This window comes from Odontomachus brunneus, unplaced genomic scaffold, assembly GCF_010583005.1.
Source record: "Odontomachus brunneus isolate Ranch 3 - 2012 unplaced genomic scaffold, Obru_v1 Obru_scaffold_039, whole genome shotgun sequence".
NCBI classification, from domain to species: Eukaryota; Metazoa; Arthropoda; class Insecta; order Hymenoptera; family Formicidae; genus Odontomachus; species Odontomachus brunneus.
In genome coordinates this window covers 1527243-1549032 of record NW_022639489.1, presented here as the reverse complement: position 1 = coordinate 1549032, position 21790 = coordinate 1527243, and the positions used below count along the sequence as shown (strand labels likewise).

The 21790-nt window shown below is 36.3% G+C and overlaps 1 protein-coding gene across 2 annotated transcripts in view; it reads right to left on the bottom strand.

Moving 5' to 3' along the window:
* LOC116844141 (protein FAM13A) overlaps positions 1–21790 on the bottom strand; it is a 113127-nt gene that overhangs the window by 80605 nt on the left and 10732 nt on the right. For both annotated transcript variants that reach the window (XM_032815304.1, XM_032815305.1), the window contains exon 2: positions 1032–1951. The gene's annotated coding sequence lies outside the window, so the exon portion shown is untranslated. The remainder of the gene's footprint in view (positions 1–1031; positions 1952–21790) is intronic.

The window sequence follows — 21790 nt, the reverse complement described above, 5'->3', positions numbered from 1 at the left end:
GGGGGGGGGGGGGGGGGGGGAGGGAGGGGAAGGCGCGACTCCTCGGCGCGTTCTCTTCCTTCTCCCCTCCGCCTACTTCCGAACGGGAGGTAATTACAATTTTTCCGCGGTGTAAATTTCATCCGGAATAAAAGGGGAGAAAAAACAGCGATACACGGAAAGCCCGTTATCGAAAAAATAATTCGCTGACCACTGCACCGATAACCGATAACGCGATTGATCAATTCACCTCGCGCCGGTGTTCCTTCCGCGTGAAAAAAAAAAAAGGCGCGCAGTTCCCAGGCGACGGGTGAGGGGAGAGGAGGGAGAGGGGCGGGAGGGGAATAAAAAAGCGGACGATATTACGAGACGGTTCGTGACTGATCTCCGCTGGCGTGGAATTTCACGCGAACGAGATTAACGTGCGCACTTGCGGCAATTTGTGCCAAAATAACGGAAGGAGGGAGGAGCGGGGAGTGAAGGGGACGCACACGATGCGTCGATCCCGGTGTATAAACTTGACACGGATGCGCGGCTGTAATCCATTAATCGTCACGCCAGATACGTGACGCACAGATCGAAAAAGGACGATGAGTAAAACGGGCCGATTTTGACCTAGAAAGTGTGACGTAAGTTACATGCGTTTGTCCGTCACTAGTTCCTTCTGTCTATCACAGCCAATTTTTGTTGGAAGCGTGACTCTAACCTTGATCCGAATGGCACTTTCTTGCCAAATTTCACAAATGGTTCAGATAGGAATTTTTACCTGAACCATTTCTCTATCGTCCACATTGATTTCGAAGACTTACAACAGGACATCATACAGTCGGTTAATAATGAAAGAAATTCTCTGCTAGAGAATACGCCTGTAACTGTCATTAAGTCACTGTACTCCGTGTCGCATGCTAAGCAGCCGTGATAACGCGTTATTTAGCGCGCTAAATTCAATTTCCATAACCGTGTCGGCGTATATAAACTTTATCAGGAGCGGCCCAGCGACACGCGCGCTTAGGCTGTATCGGCGGGGCTAATCGTTAAAGAGAAACACTCACAATACACTCTCTCGCGACCCTCCACAGGTTGAAGTACACCGAGTTCAGCGTGGCAGTTGTCTCGTCCCACTCCTCCTACCTTCCCCCCCTCGTCCTTGCCTTCGTCTGGACTCGTCGCGAGTATTGGTGGCGCCGTTTCTCTTCCGGGTTATGATCCGTGCTCCTTCGTCGCACCCGTTCGCGACCGGGGATCACGGCGTGTATCGAGCACCGAGCACCGAGCAACGCGATACTCGCGTGCACACTTCAGTTTCCGGCAGGATCACAAGAGCAAGAAGTCGTTTTCCGTGGTCAGAGGGTAAGGAACGACGCATGGGGGTACTTGTGTCTGTGTGCCGTGCGTGAGTGCGCGTGTATCTGTGTGTGGTGTGTACGTGCGTGGGTGTGAACGTGTAGGTGTATGTGTGTGTGTGTACGGACGAGAAAAGTACTCGCCGCAGATTGAGGGTGTATGAGTGAGTGATGTGAATATGTATGAGAGAGAGAGAGAGAGAGAGAGAGAAACAGAGAGAGAGAGAGAGAGAGAGAGAGAGAGAGAAAGAGAGAAAAAAGAAAGAGCAAGAGAGAAAAGGGCTGTCGAAGAAGAAGAGTCCTTCGCGTGCGCGTGATAATCTCGAGCCGACCGTGTCCCTTTTTTTTTTTACGGCAACGGCGGCAACGACGCCGACGACAACGTGAAGCGGAGATCGTGCGATTCGACTAGTTCTGGGTTCATGTCCCTATCACGGCACATCGCATCTAAGCCCTTTCTCTCAGGCGAAGGGCACTGCCTATGGCTGCTTCAGGAAGTGAGTCGACACCAGCCGTAGCGTAAGCATCGAGGGTCGGAGCCGAGGATGAGGTCTAGGTCACCACTCCGCCCCTGGCCCTGGCATGGTCTACGTTCCTCCTCGGGCCTTTACTGCAGCACCCGCTGCACTCTGCAAGCAGAAAACGAGGGGTCGTTATGGGACTGCGATCGTGGCGAGAAAGAGAGAGAGAGAGAGAGAGAAAAAGAGATGTTCTCGCATCACTTGAGCGGAGAAAGCACTACGCTGAGGAAAAAATTACCTTAACATCAACAGATATTTCTCTGATGGGTGCCACACATTAACATATTTACTTATATATAAATCTAAATTCTCTTTATTTAAACCAAACATTGTTTACTTAAATCAGGTAAACAATATTTTATTTAAATAAAGAGAATTTAGATTCAAGTAAATATGTTAATGGCAGTCATCAAAAATTACCTTAAAATAAACAGATATTTCTTTGATGGGTGTCATTAACATATTTACTTAAATCTAAATTCTCTTTAAACCAAATATTGTTTACTTAAATCAGGTAAATAATATTTAATTTAAATAAAGAGAATTTAGATTCAAGTAAATATGTTAATGGCAGCCATCAAAAATTACCTTAAAATGAACAGATATTTCTTTGATGGGTGTCATTAACATATTTACTTAAATCTAAATTCTCTTTAAACCAAATATTGTTTACTTAAATCAGGTAAATAATATTTAATTTAAATAAAGAGAATTTAGATTCAAGTAAATATGTTAATGGCAGCCATCAAAAATTACCTTAAAATAAACAGATATTTCTTTGATGGGTGTCATTTACTTAAATCTAAATTCTCTTTATTTAAACCAAATATTGTTTACTTAAATCAGGTAAACAATATTTTATTTAAATAAAGAGAATTTAGATTCAAGTAAATATGTTAATGGCAGCCATCAAAAATTACCTTAAAATGAACAGATATTTCTTTGATGGGTGTCATTTACTTAAATCTAAATTCTCTGTATTTAAACTAAATATTGTTTACTTAAATCAGGTAAACAATATTTAATTTAAATAAAGAGAATTTAGATTCAAGTAAATATGTTAATAGAACCCATCAAAGAAATACTTGTTGATTTTAAGGTAATTTTTCCCTCAATGTATCCAGGCAGCACGAATTACTGAAAGGTGTCTTAAGGCTTCTGATCAGTCAGCCGAGAACTCCGCGTTCACGGTGGCCACATGACTGTAAACGACATGGTTATGAATTATTTGTTAACAAAGATCAGATTATTGTAATGAGTTGGAGTGAAAGAAAGTATATCTCTCTCTAACTTATTGCACTAGTGCCAAGTTCATTGGAAACGAACGAACCTAATGATGTAAACAGACGGCTAATTATTTCCTGCGAACTATAGCGTTACTACCGACAAGTAAACCTATCCAAAAGGTATATTCCGATTTCTTTCTAATTTGGTACAAATGTAGAAGTGCAAAAAATATTTAGGTCATATTTTCTCATTTTGGCCCACTTTGAGTTTCACGGGTAGTTTATAGCTTTTTAATGTTTTCACTCCCATCATCAACAAGTGCAACAAAAATGCATAAGAAATAAAATTGAATATAAGATATAGGCGTTTTGGGTTCGATGATTATGAATACACTGCTAATTTTCTGTCAAAACGATCTGACAGATGACGGTTTCTTTTTTAGCAAAACATACTCCGCAAAGTTTACGTACATTAAGCGACTTTCCTCAAAATAAGAATCAATTCACATTCACTTCTGACAAAAGAGGATTTTGACACGGATAGCAGACTCGTACACAGAGAGATGTTTCAAATGCACAAACGATAGATATTAATTAACGAAATTAAATCCGAATACGAGCATTAATTAATTCGTAAGCTGCCGCAGACTCTGATAGCCGCGATTAATTATATACTCTTCTGTTATAAAACGTATTAATGTACAAAATTAGCTCGTTTCACCATATAGTATCTATCTACAAAATCTACTCTGCTTGCGACTCGCAAACATTGTTAAATCCGTATTGTTAAATCCGTTTTGAAGAAGGATCATTGGAGAAATATTTCGCAAATGAACTTCCATTATTATTGTATCTCAAATCAAGAGGAGATTCTTTTGTTGTGTAATAATATCGTATTTCTAATTATTATGTATCAATTATTCATATCGTAATTGGATGGATATTTTCATATGCTTCGTGTTCCTTTCTTAAACTACTTTATTCTGTGTTTCCCTTAATGTGTCAGTATTTCAAATTTTGTCAACGTTTTCCAGCGCTCTCGGCAGTTTGTCATTCGTTAAAACCCATTCACCAATTATCTTCACCAATTATTATCTTTGCCGGAAACGAATAGATGCGAAAGGACGACTTGCAAGTAGAAGAGAACCGCGAGTTTCCATAGCGAGTGACGAGGGACAATTCGCTTTCTCGATCGATCGCGGTGTATTTTTCACAAACGCGACCTCTGTCAACGGAAACTGGACGCGCTAAACGAGTCAGCGAGCGTAATCGAATTGGGCCGTGTGTTACGCGTTCACTTCGGGATTATATGCGATCCCTCTGTGGCTTCCATGACGCGCGCGAAGCATAACAGAAGAATAATTCTTACAAGTAAAACCAAAAGTTACACTCCGATTTGTTTCTAATTTGGGACAAATGTAGAAGTACAAAAAATATTTAGGTCATATCTTTTTATTTTGGTCCACTTTGAGTTTCACGAGCAGTTCATAGCTTTTTAATGTTTTCATTCCTATCATCAAGTGCAACAAAAATACATAAAAAATAAAATTGAATACAAGATATAAGCGTTTTTGGTTTACTGATTATGAATATAAAGTCAAATATGTAAAATTATTTGTATACATAATAAAATGTTTAAAACAAAACGTGTAAAAAGTTGAAAAAAATTATGTATACAAATAATTTCTCGGTTTGGCCGAGATTCGTGTCTCAGCTATGCCGATTTTGTCAAAATTTTAATTAAAATTGCCAGATCTCTCTCTCTCTCTCTCTCTCTCTCTCTCTCGGTTTGGCCGAGATTCGAACCATTTTTGACTAATTTAGCGGAGATTTGAAATATTTCGGTTGAAATCTCGACTAAAGAAATTTAGAATAATTCGTCTCAGCATGTTGATTTTATTAAAAATATTTAACCATATCTTGTATTCAATTTTATTTCTTATGCATTTTTGTTGTACTTGTTAATGATAGGAATGAGAACATTAAAAAGCTATAAACTGCCTGTGAAACTCAAAGTGAGTCAAAATGAAAAAATATTACTTAAATATTTTTTGTACTTCTACATTACTTCTACATACTTCTACATTTATACCAAATTAGAAAGAAATCGGAGTTTTGGTAGGTTTACTTGTTAGTCGACGTTGCATTTATCTGTGATGTGGCGGTTAATTGTCGGAGCAAGTTTGTCAAACTATTAACGAATGCAACACATAGAGGAAATCGGGGCTAGATGCCTTGTATTTTAGAATTTCGAAGTTAAAACTTCTCAGTAAACCAATTGTTGTTTTTTACTGTACAAACACGATAGAGGCAACCTTCTTCTATGTTAATGCCCTGCCGCGACTCTATTAACCGTATGTTTTGTTATGTAATAACCAACATACAAAGCGCCAGGCTCTTGGTGTTATCGTCAGGATTAAAGGATTTTTCGCTTTAACTTCAGTCAGGTGAAACCGAAACGAAAGGTGATACAAAACAAACGTGCAAACGACGTGTTATAAACATTCAGAGCCACTCTTTTCCCTTTTGTGTTCAAGTCCGGCAGCGGGTTCATACCGGTAAAGAGGACGAGGGACTCTCGTGCAGTTACATTCTCAAATCGTGCCGTTCACAGTTCCTTTGTTTCCAAAAGGATCGCAACCGTTCCGTTGAGCTTTTCAAAGAGCGAGAGACTCGCGTGCACGACTTTCAAAACAAACTGCACGTATCGCGCTGTCTTTCATCTTCTCTCTCTGTTGTCGCGTCGAAACAACGACACGGGGAGAATTTAACGCGGCTCGGCCGGAATGAAATTCGTGCGAGTTTTCTCGCGACGCTAAATCCAATAGCGTTTTGGCAGCGGCGGAAACCGCGAGAAAAGCAGGATGCAATGACCGCGAGAAAAGCAGGACGCATTGTCCGCGAATTTTACATTTGTAGAAGCGGATTGGAAACGTCGCGCCGGCATGACGTTGCATTACGCTCCATTTGGCGTTGAATAATGCTTCGGGTGATTCTCAAACGGACAAACAAGCGGGGAACTTCTGCAATTTGCAACTCGCCCACGTTATCTTGCGTAACCGCGGATGCAACGTTGGCGAAGCGTGCAGAAAGTGCGATTTGAAAATCCGGAAAAGGTGACATCACGCACATGCACGCGCGCACACATTCTACGAGTCGAGTCGTTCGACTCGCAGACACGCGAAATGCGCGCAAATGCACGATTTTTGCTGAGCTCAGCGGTATTGTAGCACTCGCGTTCGTTCCAGTGCGGAGTTTGCAAGATGTGTTTGTTGGGCTACAAGTTTTAACTGAATATAGCGAGCGAATAAGACTCTAATTCAAAGATATGGCGGATATTAGCGACCGCGGTTTCGCGAGCAGCCGCACTGAGAGAAATTATACGATAAAAAATTGACAAACGGATATTTCCTGTGGTACGGGTTTCGCGATAGAAAACAAGTTTTCACTGCTTTTCATCTCTAACACAAACAATGTCGGGCGTTAATCGTTTAAGACTTCATTTGATTAAAATAATCGGCAAATCAATAATTGAGATTCATCAGTCATCATGCATATAATCGCGAATTATTTAATTGATCGGTGAAATTTATTATTAATCAGCGTATAATCAATCAAATCAAATTAATAACTAATTTCATCAATCGATTGAATCAGTTGTGATTATATATAGAGTGTCCCAGATCACCTTCACAATCTCTCGTAAGGACGTAGAGTGGATTGTGATGAACGCAAAAGTTCAATACCGTTTTGCGATATTCGCAATAAATCTCAAGGTATTAAGTAAAAAAGATTGGCGAATGATCACGTGCGATATAGTAGATGAGCTGCGGTGACGCACAGTGGGACAAAACTAACATTTTTTATTCAAAATGGTCTAGAGACCTCAAAACTTAACGAAATGAAATAATTTTTTTTTAATTACTCGTTAAAAGATAACGAAGAAGACTGTCTGAACCGATTTAAAAAAAAATTAAACTCTAAGAACTTCCAACTCTATAATCCCATTAGAAAAATGTACAACTCAATAACGAAAAACCACAACACATAAATCGGTATCTTAAACTCTAAAACCCCTTCACCAAATAGCTCAGTCACACCAAAACTACAAAAATACAACATAACAATCTCATAACCCCATAATCTAATAACCCCATAACCCAAAGACTTATAACGGAATAACTACAAATCAATTACTACAAGTATTCAGGATGTACCATAAGAAAGCTTCAAGTTCGATTTTACATCCAATTTCTTTTTTCTTGTTATTTTCTTTTTTGTTTTTTTTTATTTAAAAATTTTATTTTTTTATATTTTTATTATTGTTTAAGTTTTTTTTATTATTTAATTTTCTCGTTTTTTATGTTCTAATTTTTTGTTTTGGTTTGTACATTTCTCCTTACATAAATTTTATTCATTTTCTTCATTGGATTCATTATAAAGTAATTCTAAAATTAAAAAAACAAAAAAAAGAAAATAACAAGAAAAAAGAAATTGGATGTAAAATCGAACTTGAAGCTTTCTTGTGGTACATCCTAAATACACTTTTTCATTCGAAAAGTGTAGCTAATTCGGGCTGTACTAGACTATGAACAAACTATAGTCTATAGTTACTATAGTTTTCATTTTAATTATATGGAGTCATGGGGTTATTGTTTATTATATTATTGAGTTATGATTTTACTGTCACTTGTAGTAATTGATTTGTAGTTATTCCGTTATAAGTCTCTAGACTAATAATCGTTATAAGTTTGAGGTTTCTAGACCATTTTGAACAAAAAATATCAGTTTTGCCCCACTGTGCGCCGTCTGCCGTTGTATACTTACACATTAGGTTAAACTGAACAAAAGTATCCTCTACTATTTTACAAATTATCACATAGATTTCAAATATTAATTAAAGAAAATTTGTGCATTATGGTACACAATCATGTAACAATTTTCTTTGATTAATATCTAAAAATCTATCTAAGGTCATTTGCAAAATGGTAGAGGACTTTTTTGTTCAGTTTGACTTAATGTACAAATATATAACGGCAGACTCATCTACCATATCACGCGTGATTATTCACCAATCTCCTTTAATTAATATCTCGACTATTATTGCAAATATCGCAAAACGATACAGGATTTTTGTGTTCATCTTAACTCACTCTACGTCCTCACGAGAGATCGTGAAGGTAATCTGGGACACCCTGTATATGACGATTGATCAATTTTGATCATAAAAACTTGTTGATTATTACAATCGAAGAATTACGAATGTTAATTGACTGACATTTTATAAGACACTGACAACAAATTTTAATCGATTGATGCACGGAGAAAAATAATTTGCTGGTCCAGCAAATTTTCTGCTGATCTAACAAAAATCTTTTCGTTATTATATGGACAGCAAAAAGATTTGCTAAGAGTGCTAATCACTATTTGCTGGATATAATTTGCTGAATCTACAAATTATTTTGCTATAAGAACTGTTAGATTTATATAAGCAGCTGCAGTTTTGCTCCGATAGCAAATAAATTTGCTAAGGATAGATTATTTTGCATCAATAGCAAATTAACGTGATTCTTAGGACAAATACACTCAACAAATTTTGTCTATCCTGGCGGCGAAACTACCTACTTCTGCTCTGATAACGAATAATTTGTAAAATTAGTTACGTCAACTAAATTTTTTTGATGTTACTACGAATATGCAGTAACAACAATGATTTTGCTAAAAGAGCAAGATTATTTTTCTCCGTGTGTCCAACTGTCCACTGTCGGCAGATAATTTTCATCTGAGACGATATTCTCACTTGAGGACGGCGACCTGCGTGTCACGGTGGTGACGGCAAGATTCGCGCACAATCGGTCGATTCACCCGCGCGAGACATCGTACGTGCGGCGACTCATCGTGCAACTTTCGGTGCATGCCCGTGCAGCGTCCGCGATCGATATTTCCCGCGAGGGTAAGCGGAATGAGCGTTTAATTTCGTACAGCACGGCGGAGCGCGCGTTCCCGGCCGATGACGCGCCGCGATCAAATCAAGTGCACCTGCACACACCGGACGCTCTCTATTCGTCGGGATATTATGTGTACATATACAGAGTGCGTCGGACTCTCTTCCGCGATTTTTTTATAGAAACGTAGAACGGATTGAGGTGAAAGGTATTCGCAATAATAGTTGCGATATTAACCCATTAAGGCCCAAGAGAAAATCGCTAAGGATAGGCTTTCAAAATCTAAATTAGGGCAAAACGTCGAAATTTGTTAAAAAGTGAAAAAAAAATTTGTGTTGGATTTCAAAATTCAAGATGGCGGACCAATATGTCGGCCCGAAAATTTGAAATTTTGACCTATTTGAGTGAAAATCCGTATAGGGAGGGTTTTGGGTTCGCTGAGTATGAATATGCACTTATTTTTTCAAAATTTTGCAAAACGTACTTTCATTGAAATAAATCAAAATTAAAAATTTTTGGCCGCCATATTGATGTTTAAAGTCAAACAACCATTTTTCTTCTACAGTCTGCTAAAGTATGATGTTTTGCCCCAAAACAAACATCTTCGAAAGGTAGCTTATAATTTGGTTGGATTTTTTGCCAAATAACAAAACTATGTCAAATTTTCGCATTTTTGGGCGGCCATATTGGATCCGCCATTATGAATTTTGAAAAAATAAGTGCATATTCATACTCAGCGAACCCCAAACCCCTCCTATATGGATTTTCATTCAAATAGGTCAAAATTTCAAATTTTCGGACCGATACATTGGTCTGCCATCTTGAATTTTGAAATCCAACATAAATTTTTTCCACTTTTTAACAAATTTCGACGTTTTACCCTAATTTACGTGGTTTTTGGAAGCCTATCCTTAGCGGTTTTCTCTTGGACCTTAATGGGTTAATTAAAGAAGATTCGGTGAATGATCTCGGATCGGTGATTATATCTCGAGAATATCACAAAACGATATGGGACGTTCATCTCAAAATTTTCATCTATCAAAATAACAAAATATCGAACAGAGATGTAAGAAATATCACCAGCGTGCCGCAGCTCGAAGGAAGAATAACCCAAGTCTGTGCACTGATATAAAAATAAGGTTAATTTCGTTAAAGTTATTTTCGCCACCAACTATACCCTTTTGTCGTTCTAATAAGAAAATGATATTTCGAAAAAGATATATCATTTAAATGCCACACGGAAAAAAATAATTTGCTGGCCCAGCAAATTTTCTGCTGGTCTAGCAAAATCTTTTCGTTATTATAAGGACAGCAAAAAAATTTGCTAAGAGCACTACTCACTATTTGCTGGATATAATTTGCTGAATCTACAAATTATTTTGCTATGAGAACCATGATATATTTATATAAACAGTTGCAGGCTCCCATAGCAAATATATTTATATAAGATATATTATTTTGCATCAATAGCAAATTAATGTAATTCTTAGGACAAATATACTCAACAAATTTTTTCTATCCTGGTAACGAAACCACTTCTGCTCTGATAACGAATAATTTGTAAAATTAGTTACGTCAACTAAATTTTTTTGATGTCACTACGAATATGCAGTAGCAACGACGATTTTGCTAAAAGAGCAAAATTATTTTTCTCTGTGTGTTCTTACAGCCGAGTTTTCGTCTGATCTCTGAGCAATCGAAAATTCGGTTGCACCAACAGAATTGTTTTTTCCGTGTATGAAACAATAATTGTTGATTTGAATATGTTAGTCTTAAGCACTAATTTCTTTTCTCTGTGTGTGCGCTCATTACAGAAGCAATTTTTCTGACTACAATTACGTCACTGTGCGATTAGACAGTCACACGCGTCAAAAACACACTATTCTTTAAACGCACGTTGATAAAGCTTGCTTTTCGCGCGTCGGAAGAACACAATAGACGAAACAAATAAGATGAAGGACTTAGCGAGGATCCGACAAGAAGTTGCAGCAATTTCCACTGTAAATTATGCAACGGCGCCGGCAAGCTCTGGCGAGTTATGGGAAAGAAGAGATCTCGAGTATACTCTACGAATCACGAGAGACGGAAGGAAGTTCTCGCGAATTATGAGAGAAAAGGAGATTGCACGTGCGATCCTGCGGATCACGGATCGGATCATGTTCGGCTCCGAACGCCTCCGCGTACGTCGCGACCGCACCTTTGGATTTTTTAAGTATATATGGAGTGACTCACTTGATCCGTTAAATTCTAAAATATCTCTGTTGTTTTTATATCAGAGAAAAATATATAAAGAATAAATTGTGCGGTTGAAAGTGATAAATATTGCGGTCAACCTTCTCTTCCTTCCAACTGCACAATGTATTCCTTACACATTTGTTCCTCTAATATAAAAAAAAAAACAACAGAGTATTTTAGAATCTAACGTTAGATTTTTATGTATGTCACACTTAATCTGGCTACATGTGCAGTTATTTGTTTTTAAAGTTCGCGACACTTTTTATGACGAGTTTATACAATACGATGCTTAGATGTTTAGACTGAGAGAATGGTGGAGTCTTTTTTTCTTCGCATAAGAATTCTTTTCAATTGTACTATCTTTCTAGTAGCGTAAGAACAGACTGTCAGAAAAGTCTATCTTGCTAAGGAACATAATAAATTTCATTAGCGACATAAGAAATTTCATAACATATTTTACGCAATCCCTAAAATATAAATAGCACATCTGAAAAATCAAAGAATAAAAAATTACTGCAGAATGTCGATCTGCTCTCCCGATTACGAAACTCTATAGTAATTTTTACTATGAAATCCTCTCCGTGTACACTTCTGCTTATAAATTACTTTTGTACAGTTCATTAAAAAATACTGAATAAAGTATCAAGCTTTCAGAGCGCAGACATATATCAGAGAAGCTAACAAGAGCTTGTGCAGGTCGATTGCGAAAGTCTCCAAATCCATTCAAAGGAACCGAAAAATAGAACATATTCAACGCTCCAAAAAAAAAAAAAAAATAAAGAGTCGATCCTCTACAGTGAAAATGGAAAAAATAATAAAGCGTGTATCGGAAAATTTAACAGCTCTCAAACCTCTCAGTGCGCAAGCTTGTGCACAGAGGTTCGCAGTCTCGTTAGCTCTTCGTTAGGCGCGTGACCTACTAACGCAATTTGAAAGCTACATATCACTACAGTCAAAAACCCATCGTTTTTTGTGATATACACAGAGAGAACAATTTCTTTGGATTTATTACTATTGCAATAAACTCTGTGTTGCTATTTGCTTAACTTGGATGTGTTAGTTTCAAACAACGTAATTTTATATCAAGTATCATTATTCTCATTAGATTAAACCAAGTTGTTTGAAGTAACATCATTATTTAAGGAAAGTAAAATTAGTTCAATATCATATAATATATTTTTTCAGTATCATATAATATATTATTTAGTTATATTTTATAGATTTTGTTTCATTTAAATAAATCATGATATTTTATTGAAAAAAATTTTTTAAAAATTTGAATTAATCGATTCAATGCTTGATTAAAAATCTTAAAGCAATCATAATGTCACTGTTCCGACTAATGTACACTTTGTCAATATCCGTTACATATCGACTGTTGCTGCATTGTTTTGCATTATTTTGCTTAATATCATCGCAAGAGCTAGCTGGCATCACTAATTTCTACACTGAGGGAAAAATTACTTTAAAATCAACAAATATTTCTTTGATAGGTGCCATTAACATATTTACTTAAATCTAAATTCTATTTATTTAAATCAAATATTGTCTACTTGATTTAAGTAAAAAATATTTGGTTTAAATAAAGAGAATTTAGATTTAAACAAATATTTCTTTGATAGGTGCCATTAACATATTTACTTAAATCTAAATTCTATTTATTTAAATCAAATATTGTCTACTTGATTTAAGTAAAAAATATTTGGTTTAAATAAAGAGAATTTAGATTTAAATAAATATGTTAATGGCACCCATCAAAGAAATATTTGTTGATTTTAAGGTAATATTTCCCTCAGTGTATACAGTCGTTGGAATCAAGTAATCTGAACCTTCTGGTCAATAATAGCGATGGGCGATCGCATTACGGGATGATGGAGTATTTGGATGAAAAAGCGCGGGGGAAGGATGGGAAGAGAGAGAGTCGCGCACGATGAAGTAATAAGAACAGGCTACTAGTAATGCTGAAGAAAGAAACGTCGAGTTTCTTAAGAATATTTTAACAATATTATCGAACTTTCCTAACAAAATAAAAAGATTAACTGCAAAAATTTGCTCCTCCAAACCAGACAATAAAAGATTGAAAAGTCAAACAATCGTATTTCTTGAGACAAAAATTCGTTTACTTGTTCCAACAGATAAATTCCTTTAAGTTTCATAAGACTTGTGCTAAGCATAAAGAGAACCGTTTTCTCTATACATAGTCCATTGTTTACATTACGAATTTTCGAGAAACATCTACCGTGATAAACCGGACGCCTGAAGGCGTCGGAATAGTGATGTCATGATTGCTTTAAGACTTTTAATCAAGCAAATATCATGATTTAATTAAACAAAATGTATCAAATATAACTAAATAATATATTATATGATACTGGAAAATATCTGATTTTATTTTCCTTAGATAATGATGTTCCTTCAAACAATTTGGTTTAATCTACACTGAGAAAAAAATTTACTAAATTTCAAAAAACGTTTGTTTGGATAGTACTGCAAAGATATTTCTTTAAATGAAGTAATTATTTTCTAAAATTAAATAAAGAAGTTTTAAATATAAATTTGTTTCTTTAATTTTAGAAAATAATTACTTAATTTGAACAAATATCTTCACAGTACTATCCAAACAAACGTTTCTTGAAATTTAATAAAAATCTCGTGTAATGAGAATAATGATACTTGATATAAAATTACGTTGTTTGTGTCTGACACATTCAAAACACTGCCGAAAGGTTAACGTGCTCATAAACTCGTATAAAAAGAAAAGTGTCGCGAACCTCATATATACAAACGCGACTATACATTATTCGTTCTTAGATCTCTCTGTCGCGCGCGCGAGCTTCACTTCTCCCTTCGCCCCCTGCGTCTCGTTTTTACAATTCATTGTGCCCCGACGGTGCTTGCACCTGCGTCATGATGCTCGCGCCGGCACATCGGTGCACTTAGCAACAACCGCACGTTTTTATGTAACCACTGGCAAGAAATCGAATTCTTCGTCGGGTCGACGGCGTTCGTGTGCGCGATTTCCAAACGACCCAGTGGCGCCTAGGGATGCGCGATTATGAAATTGTGTATCGCGATCTGTTTTAAGAACCGCAATACACGATATATCGTACCATAATTATGATTTTAACGCGCGCGCGATTTTATATCGCTAATTTTAATTTTAGTGGCGACGTGTGCTGTCGTGTGCTTGTACCTCGTTATATTCTCTGCAAAATGGGAGACATTTTATTATCGTTTTAATTTGCGAGTATCATTAAAGCCGTTTCTCTTAATTGAATTTCATATTAGATAAAAAACTTTCCTATATATACTAAACGTTACAACAGATCCTTCATTTACTTTAGTTATATACTTAGAGTTTTTATGAATACACTTTTAGATGTCTACAAGAAGATTACACATTTAGATGTGAACAAGAATTTCCCATTTTCTTTCAGACTATCCAAACTCCCAACTAGAATTTAACAGAAAAATGACAAAACTTGTTTATTTCAGAATCATTAATTGTCAAACGTTTTTAAACATGACTTATTAAGATATGCAATACATAAAGTTATCTTATCGCACGTTTAATTTATTGTAATTATTTGTTGACATTTTTCCCACAAAGCAATAAGATTACTTTTTTTACTAAAATATTAGTGACAATCAATATTAAATGAAACAATCTTTGGTAATCTTCTGAAACATATAAAAGTATATATGAAAGTCATATATAAAAAGAAATAATACAACTTAACATTCCAAGGTTGTTACAATCATATAGTCCCATCATGCTTCTAAATGTATAAGTTTGGATTAAATAGTACCAAATATCATAGATCGTCGCGCGATATTTGCACAGATACTTAACTGAAATGACGAGTGATTTTGAACCGCAAGCGCGATTCTGCGGTAAGAGTCCAATTGCGTGTCGTTTTGCTGTTCGAGAGAAGAAAATCGCAATGCTTGCGATACACCAGAAAATCGTATGGTGGCGCTTTGATTGCGTCCCCCACAGGGGGAATTGTATAAAATACGCCGAGATACACACCACGTATCTCCGTCTCGTCTACGCGTCTCACCCCCGCGACCGTATCCCCTCGGGGTTAACGGACGTGTGCATCGGGGTCATCTATAGCTCTTCGCGCGATGAAACACAATCTCGACGGATCGACAAGTGCATAACGATCCGCCGCCGGTCGCTTCCGCTCGCGCGTTTCACCCGAGCTCGTTTCATTATTGCTACGCGCGACGATAACAAAGCGAAGGAGAGCAGCTCCTCCCTCTCCCTTACCCTCTGTCCCAGGGCCTCGAACCCCCATCGCGCTATCTCGGGGGTATATATCGATATCCGAGTTTACCTTTTGCTCCGGACGCCACAAAGAGACTGTGTTATCGGACAGTTGTCACAGCCGTTGAAATCTAATTGTATCATCAGTTTATATTGCGGTTCCTTTGTTACGAGTTTTGCCGATTCCTCGCGATTAACGTGTCGTTTCCGGGCATACGGACGTATTGAATGTTAAGAGCTCGATTGAATGGTGGAGGGATAAGTCCTGGTCCACAATAGGTGTAGCAAGCCTTTCGCTCTGAGACCAAAACTGTAACGTGATTTCTAACAAGAGGCAAATCTTCAGAAGTTCTGGCGTCGCCAAGAGTCGTGATAACGCTTAAATTCAGGCACTGCAGCGTTTGGCGGTGCGGGAAACACCTTTTGCCAGAAATTACGTTAGTTTTGGCCTTAATTAGTTAGTTAGTTAGTTTTGGTCTTAGAGAGCAAAAGGCTAAAGACTTACTATTGTGGGTCGGGACCAAGCCTTTGTCCACAACCCTTTGCTTCAAACCGAGTAGTAATCAAATGTAACCAGCTGGCCTGTGAATCAAAAGCTAGTAGCTAGCTAGTACAGGCTAGATCAAATCTTCCAGATTGTTACTAATTCATTATCGATTAATTATTCATTATAATATACATATATATATATTCGGATACATATATATTCGGATTTATGATCTAGCCGTTGTCTAGTCACTTATCAAATATGATAAAAAGTAAATGGCATTGTCTATTTTAAAATACATTATTTAGTTACTGTATCACTATTAGCATCTTAAAATTAGATACTCATACACCACAACGTCTAAAATCGAGACATAAGACGTCTTAAAGACGTCTTAAAGACATTTTATGGACGTCTTACATTCCAACGTCTGAGAGACGTCTTATGTCTCGATTTTAGATGTTATGTTGTATGAATATCTAATTTTAAGATGCTAATAGTGATACAGTAGCTAAATAATGTATTTTAAAATAGACAACGCCATTTACTTTTTATCATATTTGATAAGTAATGACTAGACAATGGCTAGATCATAAATCCGAATGTATATTATAATGAATAATCAATCGATAATGAATTAGTAACAAGCTGAAAGATTTGATCTAGCCTGTACTAGCTAGCTACTAGCTTTTGATTCACAAATTAAATCAAATTTGAGGTTACGTTAACTTTATAAAAATACCGAAAAAGCAGAATTGAACGTTGCATTGCTGGTGAGAAACTACTTATGATTTTTCATCTCATAACTGTAGTTTCGTTTCTTTAATCGTCAGCTAACTTATTTATCTAGCTACTAGGAGAAGTGACTAGACAATGACTAGACAATGGCTAGATTCACTTTAAAAGAGTATATATACTAAACGTTACAACCGACCCTTCATTTACTTTAATTATATACCTAGAGTTTTTATGTAATACACTTTTGTAGATACCTAACAAAAACTTCCCATTTTCTTTCAGACTGTCCAAACTTGTTACTAATTCATTATAATATACATTCGGATTGATTATTCATTATAATATACATTCATTATAATATACATTCGGATTGATTATTCATTATAATATACATTCGGATTGATTATTCATTATAATATACATTCGGATTTATAGATTATAAATCCGAATGTATATTATAATGAATAATCAATCGATAATGAATTAGTAACAAGCTGGAAGATTTGATCTAGCCTATACTAGCTAGCTACTAGCTTTTGATTCACAAATTAAATCAAATTTGAGGTTACGTTAACTTTATAAAAATACCGAAAAAGCAGAATTGAACGTTGCATTGCTGGTGAGAAACTACTTATGATTTTTCATCTCATAACTGTAGTTTCGTTTCTTTAATCGTCAGCTAACTTATTTATCTAGCTACTAGGAGAAGTGAGCGTTAAATTACTGGCCAGCAGTGATGTGAGGCAGAAATTTACGTGACTAGAGATCGACTAGATTCAATTTCTACTGGCAAAGCCACAAGCAATAAGCAGATTCAACAACACTTGATTAGTCCACACGGAAAAAATGTTTGGTTAAATTAACCAAATATCTGGTCGAAAATGAACGATCCAGAAACTCCGATTGAAGTAACCCGAACTCTGTTTAAGTCAATCAAAAATCTTGTTAACTTAAACAGAATTCGGGTTACTTCAATCGGAATTTCGACCAGATATTTGGTTAATTCAACCAAATCTTTTTTTTTCCGTGCAATAATAATCTACTGTTGGTCAATTCACTTACGGCTTACGGTGTAAAACAAGATTTTTTAGCGCTTAGATCCCGATGATTTCAGTTCTACATCCATATAAAAAGATGATTTCTAGATTGCAAAGGATTTGTTACTTTTCTATTAAATTATAGTAAGAAATTTGGATATCGGGAGAAAAGTAGGAAGTCCTCGTTAGATGCATAAAAATACCGAGTTTACGTGTTCATTTTATTCATAAAAACTATTAATCCTTCTAGATTGGATAATTTCGTTTTCTGTTTTATTTGACGAGTATAACAGAGTCCTTTTGTACGAACTCAATTTATATACAGCATTATAATTTTCCAGCACGTTACATGGCAGTTGTATATTTGCGACGCGTTTACGATGTATTAAACGACGTATTAGTGTACGGAGATACGGTCGATCTGAAATTCTAAGATCCGTATCGTGACAGCTTTCCCTCCGCGCGTGCCACGTCGATCTCGGTGTTTCGCGTGGTTGTCGATATCACGCCTCCGTCACTCGTCGCACCTGTCACATCCGCGGTGTGAGCCAGCTTTCGCCGAATTTGCGCGCGACATAAATGCGCACCACGAACGGACGGTCGTATCGATAGCGAAGCAAAAAAGCTAACGTCATCTAGATAGAATTTCATGATTATCACGACATGAGACAATCGATGATGGAAAACTGTTCAATTCTTTTGATTGCATTTACGTAATAAACATACAAGGTGTTGAAAAAAAGGGTCACATATTTTGATAGCAGGTAGTATTGATCAAAACAAGAAGAAAAGTTCTAATTAACATGAGTCCTAAGACTAATATCTTCTAAGATACAAGCTATTTTGTTATTTGAGCTCTTTGTCATTTTCTTATTAGTCGTGTCATCTTTAGAATGTAATGAACAAAGGAGTAGGGGAGAGTGGGGTACAATGGGGATATCTGACCAGCCAGGTGTATTTGAAAGAGTGCGTGATTCTCTAAGACGTAGGACTGAAACATGCGTGAGAGTGAATGGCAATCACATAGAGCACCTCCTCTAATGCTGAGTCAGCATTAAAATTTTTTGTTTTTTTGTAAAAAAAGAGTTTTTATTTTGTTATCATACATTCAGTTTTTTTACTTCAGTTTTTCTATAGGAAGATAAATGATTACATTTCATATTAAAATAAAAATTGTTTCTTTATCTCTCTTTGTTAATTTTTTATTTTTTAAGGCACCTAGAAAAAAGATATCCCCATTGTACCCCACTCTCCCCTACTCCTTTGTTCATTACATTCTAAAGATGACACGACTAATAAGAAAATGACACAAAGAGCTCAAATAACAAAATAGCTTGTATCTTAGAAGATATTAGTCTTAGGACCCATGTTAATTAGAACTTTTCTTCTTGTTTTGATCAATACTACCTGCTATCAAAATATGTGACCCTTTTTTTCAACACCCTACTGTGTTGAATAGATGTATTAAATTCACATCATGCAATGTAAATTTTTGTCGTATCGTCGCGGCATCAAATCTGTTAAAACTTATACACAGATTTTCGTTTAATACGACACATTGTTTGAAGCATATTTTACCCATTTTTTTCGTGTTTCCATTTCGTTATTCTGTGCGATGAATTTGGGCGCAATCTGATCGGTCACGAGGGATTCAACATTGCTGAATTTCGTGATTTAATGTGCTTCGAGTTGCTGTAAAGTTTACATACATATTAGTCTATCGGGAATAGCGACTAAAGGAAATTGATGCTAATATGACTGACGTGAACTGAGCAAGATTGTAAACAGTTGGCAAAAGCTACGCCGAGAGAAAACAAAATGGTTAACTTCACTGAAATTATTGTTATCTCCAGCGCTAACTACTTCTTACGTCGTCCTAAAGATAAGTAGTAGCAGGAATACGCGTATGAAGTTATTATTAGGTTGACGCAAAAGATTTGTCGTGTTGATCCAATGAAATGGAAAATGGAATCATCCGATTTCGAAGGATTAACAACTTTTTTTTTCGAATAAAATGAACAACGTTGATTTGGTATTTTTTTAGACTTTAATTAGCAGATTAAAATATTAGATTTGTTCGACGCATTTGTATTTATTTGTTTGATGAAGAAATTTTTGTATAATTGTTAATTCCAAAAGATCTCGGCATTTTCTTTGGCTCTTGCTTGTCTCATTTCCTTATTAATTCCCGTTTTAATTTGTGATTGAGTATCATTAGAGCCGTTTCTCTTAATTTCGTATTAGATAAAAAACTTTCTTATATATATATATATATATATATATATATATATATATATATATATACTCTCTTAAACTGAATCAGTGAAACCTCATTGAAAGCAGTAAATATACATTGATTTGCAGCTATAAGTACAGCACTAAAACTGCTCAGTGCTATACTAGCTTTTGATTCACAAATCAAATCAAATTTGAGGTTACGTTAACTTTATAAAAATACCGAAAAAGCAGAATTGAACGTTGCATTGCTGGTGAGAAACTACTTATGATTTTTCATCTCATAACTGTAGTTTCGTTTCTTTAATCGTCAGCTAACTTATTTATCTAGCTACTAGGAGAAGTGACTAGACAATGACTAGACAATGGCTAGATTCACTTTAAAAGAGTATATATACTAAACGTTACAACCGACCCTTCATTTACTTTAATTATATACCTAGAGTTTTTATGTAATACACTTTTGTAGATACCTAACAAAAACTTCCCATTTTCTTTCAGACTGTCCAAACTTGTTACTAATTCATTATAATATACATTCGGATTGATTATTCATTATAATATACATTCGGATTGATTATTCATTATAATATACATTCGGATTGATTATTCATTATAATATACATTTGGATTTATAGATTATAAATCCGAATGTATATTATGAATAATCATGTATATTATGTATAATGAATAATCAATCGATAATGAATTAGTAACAAGCTGGAAGATTTGATCTAGCCTATACTAGCTAGCTACTAGCTCTTGATTCACAAATTAAATCAAATTTGAGGTTATGTTAACTTTATAAAAATATGCTATACTTATAACTGATATCAGTGACTGATTCACTGATTCACTTTAAAAAAGTATATATATTAAACGTTACAAACGATCCTTCATTTACTTTAATTATATACCTAGAGTTTTTATGTAGTACACTTTTGTAGACACTTAACAAAAACTTCCCATTTTCTTTCAGACTGTCCAAACTCCCAACTAAAACTTAACAGAAAAATGACAAGACGGAAAGAAAGAGTGATCATTCTCAATCTTACATTACCGTCGCTTACTGCGAACATGATCTTTCTTCGACAATAATACTTTTATTGCGCAATTGTAGCCGCGAGTATCAAACTCTTCCCTCTCGATGTGGTCTCCGAGATATGTCTCGGAACGATTTTGTAGCACCACGAAGCTCGACTCGTCCGAGGAGTCCGCAGATCAGCGAGAGATACTTCGTAATATAGATTTGCGCGAAAATGCGGAGATCAATAGATTCCCGTGTTGTCGACGACAAGACGTAGTTTCTATCACCTCACGAGGATCACCAGGATACCCAACGAGGGAAAGTCGATACTCGAAAGAGAGAAAGAGAGAGAGGAAGGGGGAAGAAATGAGACAGAGAGAGGGAGAGTGATGGCATTCTCATGCAATTTAGCCGCGAATATGCGACGATAACGCGTAATCACCGCGGGCGATGGAAACAGGAGAAACGGGAGAAAGAGTGGGAGGAAGCAAATCAGCCCCGTCTACCATTATACAACGCATTTCAACGAGAGCTCGCGAATTTCCGAGAAGCCCGCTCGTTCGAACTCGTTCACGAGGTTAAACACTCGCACGATCACAGTCGATGCTATCACCGCGCGACCCATACATAGACTTTCCCTCCCGTGTGTGTAGCACCCCCTCCGGCGCAGGGGGGGTAATTCTCTCAACAATACCGACGGCACAGCCTGCCCTCCGACGACGCAACGTTCCCGATGACAGCGTT